The following is a 12,212-nucleotide window of genomic DNA, read 5'->3' as shown; positions in this document are numbered from 1 at the left end:
TACATCTTTTGATAGGTGAAAGACAGCAGAATATCAAATGTGCAAGATGATAGAATATTGAATCTTGCATTAGGACCCCTTCGCCAAATAATGGTCTACTCTGGTTACTATGTTAATGGTCTAAAATTCCATGTGACACAACGAGATTCACGGAGATTAACTTATAATTCTGGTGTTTGTGTAAAGGGATCTATCGACACAAATAACACTGAGTTTGATTACTATGGTAGACTTGAGGAAATTATAGAAATTGAATATCCAGCATTACCTATAAAAAGGTGTGTGTTATTCAAATGTTCATGGTATGATCCGACCCCAAGAACAGGTACCAGAATACATCCAAATTATAATTTAGTTGAGGTTAATGCAAATAGAAGGTTCAATAAGTTTGAACCTTTCATTTTTGCAATACAAGCGGGTCAAGTTTTTTATCTTGAATATCCTACGAAGAGAAGAAGAGCTAGTGAATGGTTGTCTGTTTGTCGAATGAAGCCTCGTTCGATCATAGAAATGCCGAACACCATTACTGCTCAAAACCATGATGCATTTCAGAATGATGAAGTAGAGAGACATTCAGTTGATTCACAACTTCCTTCTACATCACAATTACTTGTAGATGTTAATGCCAGTGACGAGGAGCTAGATGATGTAGAGACATCTAGCAGTGAGGATTTTGCTCACATAACAGAGTCTAGCGACGACGACTTACAAACTGTTGATGTTGAGTAGAACTATTTCCAGAGACTGACATTGATTAAATTTTAGCATTATTGATCTTTAAGTAAGTTATGATTCAATCCTGTTTTATTGTCTGATTACCATGTTTGTTCACTTTATTGTATGCTATTTTGTAGATACTCATGGCAGATCATCCAGCACCACCACTTCGTGGATCTACAGTTCTTAGGGTTGTTGGAGAGACGTAAGTATTTTTTATTTATTATTAATTCATTTTCTTTTTTTAAACATATAGCTTATGTTTTAAAATTGCTTATATGCAGATTTACTCCTGACGGCCATCGAGTATCCACATATATTACAAAAAAATTTAAAGAAAGAGTCTGCATTGCTGGTACTACATGGAGACATGTAGATAATGCAACTAAAGATTTTTATTTTAATGAATTTCTGGTAAGTAAGTTGAATATGTACAATACATTTAATCTTTAATATACTAAATTTTTAACTTCTATTTGCAGAAAAAATATACATGGGAGGAAGGACAGGAGGGAAAATTTGTAGGGACTTGGAATATTTACTGTGCCAAGTTATACAAGGACCTTTTATATTATATGAGAAAGGATGACACTAGACCAGCTTATGTATCCGAGGAGATTTGGAGTGCATGGACGGCCACTTGGTCTGCAGAAAAATGGCAGTCAAAGGCTCTAAAAGCTCGAGAAAATAGGAATACAGAGCCATGTGACCCGAGTACCGGATCTGCTCGCCATACATCAGGATCTCGATCTATTGTTGAGCACGCCATGGATCTGGTGAATTGAATTTAATATTTTGTAAATTATATTTTTATTTATTAACAAGCTTGTATATTTGTGAACCAACTTATTTGTGCATGCAGGAGCGTTCTTTAGAAAGACAACCCACTTGCCTGGAGGTCTTTCTTAAGACTCACAAGAGAAAGGATGACACATACGTAGATCTTCGATCGAAGAACATTGGGGTTTGAATTTTTAACTTTATTATAATTAATCGTTATTCATTATTAAATAACTCTAGTAATTGTGTATATGATATAATTTGTATATTTTTTCTACACAGGAGAAAATGACAAGCAGGGTTGCTCAGGCATCTCAGCCACCAGTAGAGGGAGGGGAGTCACAGGATCTATCTACCCAGCAAATAAATGAAATTTATTATGATGTTGTGGGTGGAAGGACAAAGAACTCCTCCCTCTACGGTCTTGGCTCCCAGGCCAAGGTGGTATTTGATCGTTTGAGGACTCCTAGGGGTTGTGCCAGTTCCTCTTCTTCTTCTTCTTCTGAGGTGGAGTCATTAAGAAAAGAAAATAAAGAATTGAAGACTCAGATGACTACCATGGATCAGAGGTGGGAGGAGAGATGGGCTGCTCAGGAGCAGGCATTGTCCCAGATGCGAGCAGTCATTGCTAGATGGGACCGATCACAGTCGCCCCAGTCACAGGATCCCGAGTCAGAGCATGGTATTGAGTCACAGGAGACCCGAGACCCATTAGACCCTGCTGATGATTAGATTTTCCTGAGGTATTCAATCAATTACAACTAAATTTTTTTCTTAGTGCAATCATTCTAGTTGTTATTAATTCAATATTAGTGTTGTTTGATTGTGAACCGAACATATGGTTTATTTTCCCCATCATAAAATTTCTCACAAACATTTAATAACCATTTGGATTAATTGTTTATATTTTTAAATCATAATATTTTTTCTGTCATTTGTCTTATTCTAATGTTTATTTATTATATTTTTAATTTTTCTTCTCATGTTCCAATAATGTGCAGTGTACAACTTAAGTTTAATTTTTAGTTAAAGCATGAGTTTAATTTATATCACTTTCAGTTTTGCATATTGTTGTAAAGGAAGGATTTGAAAATCCCATCACCTCTGACTAAAATATCTATAAAGTTAAATTGCTCTTATTATAACACAACTATTAAAACTTATAGTAAGCTTATTCAATTGCTTTATGGTATATATAGTAGTTGCTAACAAAGCTATTATTACTCATTAATGATAGCACTATTGTATCAAGATACATACTTCCAAGTTTTTGCTATGTCTTGTGTATTTTCAAATTTCAAATACCAAATGCATGCTGAAAATAAATCTGACACTACCATGAGCATGTTGCATACATCTTGCTTTCCACTAATGCTTAAATATGATTAATTATTTCCTTATCTCTTATAAGATAGAGTAGTCATAACAATTTCATATTCTTATTAGGTTTTAGATTCTTAACAAATTTAGATATTTATCTTAAATTGTATTACATTTTGCAGGAGTTCGTATTGATACAATCACCACCGTACTATCATTGGATATCTACAATATAATCCAGGTATTTTATTACATGTAAAATTACTTATATATTACAATTCTTGAGGTATATATTACATTTATATCGATTCAGTCTGATTATAATCTTTTATATTTGACTTTTACAGGATTATATTTGGATATATGTGTAGGTGATGTATCATTGTAAGTTTGGATATTTTGTATTTGATGTTAACTTGTTAGTACTTTTGGATATTTTTGATTGTCAATATGTTTTGGATATTTGGAGATATGGGCACTTGTTACTATGTTTTGTATTGTTTTTGACAGTTTTATTATTTGTTTATGAGCATATTGTATGTTGTGTTGGTTGTGTATTGTATGGATTGTTATTATATATGATTTGAGTTTGTGTTACCATCGTTTGTGATGGTTTTTATTGTATAAAATTTGTATGTATGATAATTGGAAAATGCAGAGCAGATATTTCAAAACTTACTGGATATTACCGACGGAATTTATATTCCGTCGGAAATCACCGACGGAAATATTCATTCCATCGGCAATTTATCGAATCGTAACAGGTATTTACGATACAATCACCGACGGAAGTTATATTCCGTCGGTATCCACCGACGGAAATTACTATTCTGTCGGAAAATATCGAATTTTCAATAGACATTTTACGATACATCACCGACGGAATTATGAATTCCGTCGGCAATTTACCGACGGAATAATAATCCGTCGGTAAACTCCGTTACCCGCCATTGGCCCTTTCTCCGACGGGAAACTTTTCTGTCGGTAATAATTACCGACGGAGTTTATGATTCCGTCGGTAATTACCGACTGAATATATTTTCCGTCGGTAAATTGACCACCGACCCAATTCTTTCCGATAGATAAAACTCCATCGGTATTCCGTCGGAAAACGCATTTACCGACGGAATACCGACGGAATATTCAGTCGTTATTTGCGACTATTTTTGTAGTGAGATGATATTATTTTAATAGATGAGACACGTGAAGTAGTAAATGTTAAATTTGAATCAAGGCGAGAAAACAAGAATTGAAGAGTTTTAAACTTAATAGAGTAAAGACATAATAAATGGAATTTAAATTTAATAATATTAGACATAATAAGATAATTATTAAGATATGAGATAACAAGTTTTAAGAGCATCCATATCAACTTTTTCAAAATGTATAATTTAGGGTAAAAAAGTTATTTTATTAAATTTGGATATCCACTTTTCATTATATCATATATCAGTTTTTTTTTTCTCTCCTCATCTATAATGTTTAGGTAATGAAATTCATTCCCTAAATTTAAAGAAGTACTATTCATAAATGTTAAATTTAGGGAATGAATAGGGTAACTGATGCAGAAAAAAATTTATCTACACTATTTAAAATTTAGGGTAAAATCTTTGGATAGGGTAACTAATGTGGATGCTTTAAGTATTTATGATCATTATTTAAAAGGATGAAAGAATTGAGAAAGATATCTTACATAGAATATAATTAGGATGATTGAAATGGAAAAAAAACGTCAAGTGTTCTTTGTGATCATAAAATACCTCTAAGATCTAAAAGAAAATTTTATCAAATGGCGATTTAACCTGTTATGTTATATAAAGCTAAATATGAGGTTATTACTCAAATACATGGAAAAAAAAACTTGCATAGATGAAGATGTTAAAGTGGATATACAGACATGATAGGATGAACATGATAGAAAATGAAAATATTAGATAAAAAAGTTAGAGTTGTACCTATTATGTGAAATTTTCAAAAGACACGTTTAAGATAGTATGATTATGTGCTTTGATAGCCAATAAATGTACTAATTAGATAATATGAAACTATGATAAATATACATATCAAATAAATAAAAATAGATTAAAAAAACTTAGTAAGTAAAATTTATTAAAATATAAATGATAATATAATACAGAATAATTCTAATAACATATAACTTTACTATGCTCTATCAGATCTAGTGAGATATGATGGTCATGTGTTTGTTGACTGATTGAATCGATATTAGAGAGAATCTAACAGGTAACGTCACAATGTACAATAGGTTCTTGTTTTTTTTCCCAAAGGGTCCAAATCTAGTCATAAATAAGAGAAGTCCATGTATAATATCTTCTCACTTATTAGTTTACTCTACTCTATTCTTCTCTAGCTGATTTAGCGGAGGCTAAATAGAAATTCTTAACAATTACGTGATACTTAAGGTTTAGGGTTTGATATGCTACAATTATTTTTTTCTGGATGATCCAAATCTAGTCATAAATAAGAGAAGTCTATGTATAATATCTTCTCACTCATTAGTTTACTCTACTCTAGTCCAGATGCAACATGCAAAAATGTGCAATACTATTTAATGCGGTGATAAAGAGGGGTCCACCTTGCGAGGATAGTTGCCACAATAGAGGTCAAAATCAAGACGGTCAACGTTCGGGTATCATATAACCGGATGAACGATAAGTGTATCGGCCGATCGGGTGATCAGGTCCCCGACCGGGAGGAGAAGGTGTCCGATCTGACCCTACCTTTGACTCGGGGGGATGCGCCGAACAACCGACACTTAAGGAGGTGTTGGAGGTCAGGAGGATACGGTATCTTGGTCGAGCAGCTACCCCGCTCAGTCTGACAATAGGATTCAGCAGTTGCAGCGGAGTTACGGTTGAGTGGACGTAGCGAAACTCTGGCCGAGCGGCTCTTCTGCTCGGCATAGCAGCAGACCCCCTATGTTATCCATCGACATCCTTTTGGGAGTTAGTGTCACTGACACCAGACATGGTCAACCAAAAGATTGTTTAAACTCTAAATTTCTTAAAGATATGATTACATTAAAGATCAACTCTAAATTTCTTTCTTTTAGAATGAACACACTAGATATATTCAAGATACAATATTATAATGTATGTTGTTTGTAGATGATATTATTTTGATAGATGAGACATGTGTAGTAGTAAATGTTAAATTTGAATCAAGGCGAGAAAGCAAGAAGTGAAAAGTTTTAAACTTAATAGAGTAAAGATATAATAAATGGAATTTAAATTTAATAATATTAGACATAATAAGATAATTATTAAGATATGAAATAATAAGTTTTAAGAGCATCCACACCAGCTTCTCCAAAATGCATAATTTAGGGTAAAAAAGTTATTTTATTAAATTTGGATATCCACTTTTCATTATATCATATATCAGCTTTCCTTTTTTATCTCTCCTCATCTATAATGTTTAGGTAATGAAATTCATTCCCTAAATTTAGAGAAGTACTATTCATAAATGTAAAATTTAGGAATGAATAGGGTAATTAATGTAAAAAAAAAATTATCTACCCTATCCAAAATTTAGGGTAAAATCTTTAGATAGGGTAAATAATGTGGATGCTCTAAGTATTTATGATCATTATTTAAAAGGATGAAAGAATTGAGAAAGATATCTTACATAGAATATAATTAGGATGATTGAAATAGAAAAAAAAACATCAAGTGTTCTTTGTGATCGTAAAATACCTCTAAGATCTAAAAGAAAATTTTATAAAACGACGATTTAACCTGTTATGTTATATAAAGCTAAATATGAGGTAATTACTCAAATACATAGAAAATAAAGAGTTGCATAGATGAAGATGCTAAAGTGGATATACGGACATGATAGGATGAACATGATAGAAAATAAAAATATCAGATAAAAAAGTTAGAGTTATACCTATTATGTGAAATTTTCGAAAGACACGTCTAAGATAGTATGATTATGTACTTTGATGGTCAATAAATGCTCTAATTAGATAATATGAAACTATAATAAATATACATATCAAATAAATAAAAAAAGATTAAAAACTTAGTAAATAAAATTTATTAAAATATAAATGATAATATAGTAGAGAATAAATTCTAATAACATATAACTTTAATATGCTTTATCAAATCTAGTGAGATATGATGGTCATGCGTTTATTCACTGATTGAATCAATATTAGAGAGAATCTAACAGGTGGCGTCACAATGTGCAACAGGTTCTTGTTTTTTTTTCCAAAGGATCCAAATCTAGTCATAAATAAGAGAAGTCCATGTATAATATCATCTCACTCATTAGTTTACTCTACTCTAGTCTAGATGCAACGTGCAAAAATGTGCAATACTATTCTTCTCTAGCTGATTTAGTGGAGGCTAAACAGAAATTCTTAACAATTACGTGATACTTAAGGTTTAGGGTTTGATATGCTACAATTATTTTTTCTGGAGGGTCCAAATCTAGTCATAAATAAGAGAAGTCTATGCATAATATCTTCTCACTCTTTAGTTTACTCTACTCTAGTCCAGATGCAATGTGCAAAAATGTGCAATACTATTTGATGCGATGATACAGAGGGGCTCACCCTGCAGAGATAGTTGCCACAATAGATGTCAAAATCAAGGCGATTAACGTTCGAGTATCATATGGTCGGACGAACGATAAGTGTATCGGTCGATCGGGCGATCAGGTCCCCGATCGGGAGGAGAAAGTGCCCGATCCGACCCTACATTTGACTCGGGGGGATGCGCCGAACAGCCGACGCTTAGGGTATGTTTACTCTAGAGTGTTGATGAGGAAAGGAAAGGAATCAATGATAGAAAGTTATCTTTGGAGGAAGAGAAAAGAAAGGATTAAGAAATCTTTTCCTTTGTACACTTGTTTACCTTGATAGAGGAAGGTGAATACTTATGACGTAATTTTGTAAATAAAAAAGGGTGCATGCGTCATTTTTTTGGTACATAGTGTAATTTTGTGAGTTAAAAGGGTTACATGCATCATTTTTTTGGGTATATGGTGCAATTTTGTGAATGCAAAAGGGGTACATGCGTCATTTTTTTCCATCTGCTGCTTTCCGCCCGATTTTGAGGTGATCGATTTTGGCTCCAAAATTATCCGTTGATGGATTGTGTTACTTTTCCCTCTGAAAATTTTAATGAAGTAAACGCCAGAAACTTTTCCACCGTGGAAACTTTTCCTTAATTTTACTTTCCACTGTCCCAAGTAAACAGAGCATTAAGGAGTATATGCTACAAGAGTAGTACCACTCATCTTGACCCGACAACAAGATTTGGCAGTCGCAGCGGAGTTACGATCGAGTGGACGTAGTACAGATGCAGCGAAACTCTGGCCGAGCAGCTATTCCGCTCGGCCTAGCAGCAGACCCCCTGTGTTATCCATTGACATCCTTTTGGGAGTTAGAGCCGCTGACACCAGGCATGGTCAACCAGAAGATCGTACGACGGAAGCTTCCACTGTCACATCAGAGATATGCTAAGCTTGTTAAGGTATTGTGTCAGGGACACTTTACTGACAAGGCTTTTCAGGAGAAACTTTGGGAAGTACGCCCACCTTGGGAGGCGTGCACGCACGTTATAGAAGCTCTATATAAAGGGGGTCCAAGTATCGGCGGAGGTACGCGATACACTATTTACGCTATAGTCTTCATTCTTGTTGCTCCGCTTTCTACTTTATCGTCGGTGACTGACTTGAGCGTCGGAGGGCTAACACCGGAGACCCCTTCCCTGGCTAAGCACTGACATCATCTATTTTATAGGGCGGAGCAGAGTCTACAAGAGATCAGCGGAACATCGACATCCCCAACTTTCTATCTCATCGACTTTTGGACAGAATCATATTAACACCGTCTGTGGGAACTCAACCTGCATCCTAATCGAGAAGATGGAGGACGCTGGAAGACTCACTACCATGATGCTCACCAAAGAGGAGCTCGACATGCTCGTGCAAGCCCGAGTGATGAAGATGGTCGAGCAGTAGCAATAACAGGCGTTAGTCGATCGACAAGCATCGCAGCCTGCGACGTCGGCAGCCGGGAGGCGAACGGGGCAGGAAGACCGAGGGAGCACGTCTCTGTATAGGGGCAGAATAGGAAGTCGACCGGCACACAGGGGGAAGCGCCACAATCCCCTTCCACTGTGCCTTGTTCCAAACCCCCTCCTAAATTTCCCAGGCGAACCAAGAACGGGGATCATCTTCGGATGATGCGCTCATTCGGGACGCATGAAAAGGCAAGGCCCCCAGAAGCGATGCTCCACCCAAACGAATAAATCGATAGTTCTCCGAGGAGATCTTGCAAAACCCTCTACCCAGACACTATACCCCGTTGGCAATTGGGGAATACAACGGATCGACCGATCTATATGATCATCTGGATAGGTTCACGGCGACCGAACCCTCGGTGGCGACCGAGCGTCGATCATCAAACAACCACTAGCCGCCTAAAGGGCCAATGGTAGAAGGAGTGCGGCCACACCAGGAGGCCAGGATACATACCGTGCAACATGTGGCATCCGGTTGACAGAATACGCCAAACGGCAAGATATGGACGCCAATGTTCTACTCTTTTCACTCATCGGCGACACACAACATCCGTGATTGCCGCAATCTGACACCAATAATCAGTCGACCGGCTCCAAGAAGATACCGCCACCAATCTCCATCTCCTGATCGACGACATAGACCTCGATCTACCAGACAACGAGAGGGTGAAAGAAGGATGCCCGAGCGACGCCATCAGCATCAGCAGAGGGATAACACCAACGTAACCCCTCCCACGTTCCAGTTGAGCAGAACAAATCCTCCGCTTGGGAAGAAGAGAACAGAGGCAATGCCTCCCGAGGAGAAATAGGCATGATCGTCGGGGGGCCGACCGACTGCGACTCCAACAGAGCCAGGAAATCGAATGCTCGGAGATTGGAAATTCACACCAGGACCATTAATGCTCGAGAAGAGCCATTAAGGAGAACTAGGACCACAAACTTCATAGTGGTGGATGCTCCATCGGCCTACAACGTAATATTGGGTCGACCGGCCCTCAACGAATTTCGAGCGACGATGTCTACATACTATCAAAAGATAAAGTTCCCAGTGGATGATCGATGGGTGAAGTTAAAGGTGACCAGCTGGCCGCTCGTCGATACTATGTCGAGATGGTCAAGTATGAAGCAAGAAGCGCTCGGAAGAATCCGCGCTTGGAGGTGAACGTCGTCACCGAGAAGTCTCTTGGGTTGGTCTACGAAGAAAAGGAGGAGGTTCAAATTCACCCAAGCTGGACGGACGTCACCACCTTCATCACCGTCGATCTGGAACCTGAGAAGAAGACAGAGCTGGTCACATGTCTCAAGAATAATCATGATGTATTTGCCTGGTTGATGCATAAGCTTCTTGGTATCTCCCCTAGTGTGGCTCAGCATGAGCTCCATGTCCGACTGGATGCTGGCCAGTGAAGCAAAGAAAGAGGGGTTTCAGCACAGAACAGAACTTGATCATCCAAGTGGAGATAGAGAAGTTGCTGGAGGCTGGCCATATTAAGGAAGTTCAATTCCCGAGATGGCTAGCCAATGTGGTGCTGGTCTCCAAGCCCGACAATAAATGACGGGTCTACATCGACTTTCACTACTTGAATAAGGCATGCCTGAAGGACTTCTATCTGTTACCCAGGATAGACCAGATGGTGGATTCAATGGCGGGTTGTGAGCTGATCTGCATGCTCGACGCATACCAAGGGTATCATCAAGTGTCGCTTGCCCGAGAAGATCAAGAGAAGGTCAACTTCATCACGGCCGACGGGACGTACTGCTATAACGTCATGCCGTTCAGACTAAAGAACGCTAGCGCCACATACCAGAGGCTGATGAACAAGGTGTTCAGACGGCAGATCGACCATAACATGGAGGTATACGTCAATGACATATTAATAAAATCCCTCCAAACTATTGATCTATACGCAGATATCGAGGAGACATGCCGAACTCTGAGGGCTTATGACATAAAGTTAAACCCGAGTAAGTGTCTGTTCGGCACGAAGAGTGGTCGCTTCTTGGGTTATATCGTCACCAAGCGGGGCATCAAAGACAATCCTAGCAAGGTTAAGGCACTACAAGACATGTCGCTGCCTCAAAGCTTGAAGGAAGCTCAACGTTTGACTAGTCAGATCACGGCACTGTCCAGATTCATATCCAAGTCATCCGATTGGAGCTTGTCATTCTTCAAAGTGCTTCACCGAGCTATAAAATTCCAGTGGGACGCTGAGTGCAATTGAGCATTGGGAGAGCTTAAGGAATATCTTGTTGGTGCAACGGGGCCGGCAAGAGGGGAGGGGTGAATTGCCTGCAATAAGAAAATACCCTCCTCGTACTTTCAACTCTAAAAATAACAACAATAATAAAATAAAATAATATAATGAAAGAAGAGACAAAACAATTTGACTTGGTTACAACCTAGATGGTTGTTAATTCAAGGCAGTTGAATAGCGCACTAAGAATCTCCTTCTCTGAAGCCGGAGAAGCCTTTTACACACTTAGAGAGCTCAAGAGTTGCTAAGAAATTAGTACAAGAGTTGATTGAATAATTCCTAACTCCAGGGGCTTTTATATAGCTCCTTAAAATCCTATCTCGAATCTTGAGGGCGCCTCCAAAAGGGTTGAGGGTGCCTCCAAGGGGATAAGCTGATAAAACTTTATCCGCTCACCAACGGCTGTTTGACCCAATTGAAGGCACCCTCAAGGACATTGAGAGTGCCCTCAATGCTGTTGAGGGTGCCCTCAAGCTAATGAGGTCAGAGGTGCCTCCAATGACTATTAAGGGTGCCTCTAGTTGCTTTTTCAGCATTTCTTCATCTTCACTTTAGCTTCCGAAGTTCTGATTGCTTGGGTGATTGCGGCCAATCGAAATAGGGCTCACCCGAATCCAATTTCCGACCTTCTCCTCGAGCAGGCTTCTGCCCCGGCTTCTCATCCCTCGAACGTCATGCACATTCTTCTCATCCACCGGTGTACTCTTCCGCAGCTCTTTCATCCTTCAGACGTACTGAGCCCGTCAGCTCCCTTCCCGTGCCGTCCTTCTCGCTAGCTGCGTCTTCCGCTCGACTTCCTACGCTCCTAAGCTCCTGCACACTTAGACACATGGATCAAAAATCAAACAGGACCTAACCTAATTTCGTTGATCACATCAAAACCACCACGGGATCCAACAATCTCCCCCTTTTTGATGTGCATCAACCCAAGTTCAAGTTAGGGTAAAAATAGACAAGTAGTAATTTAAAGAAATTACTAAACTAACATTTTAAGTATTAAGATTGCAATAATAGAATTTGCAACACTAAAAAAATTTAAAAAAAAATATTAACTCCCCCTAAACTTGTACCTATTTCTCCC

Source organism: Zingiber officinale, chromosome 1B (genome assembly GCF_018446385.1).
Source record: "Zingiber officinale cultivar Zhangliang chromosome 1B, Zo_v1.1, whole genome shotgun sequence".
NCBI classification, from domain to species: Eukaryota; Viridiplantae; Streptophyta; class Magnoliopsida; order Zingiberales; family Zingiberaceae; genus Zingiber; species Zingiber officinale.
Note: the sequence above shows the minus strand (reverse complement) of the source record.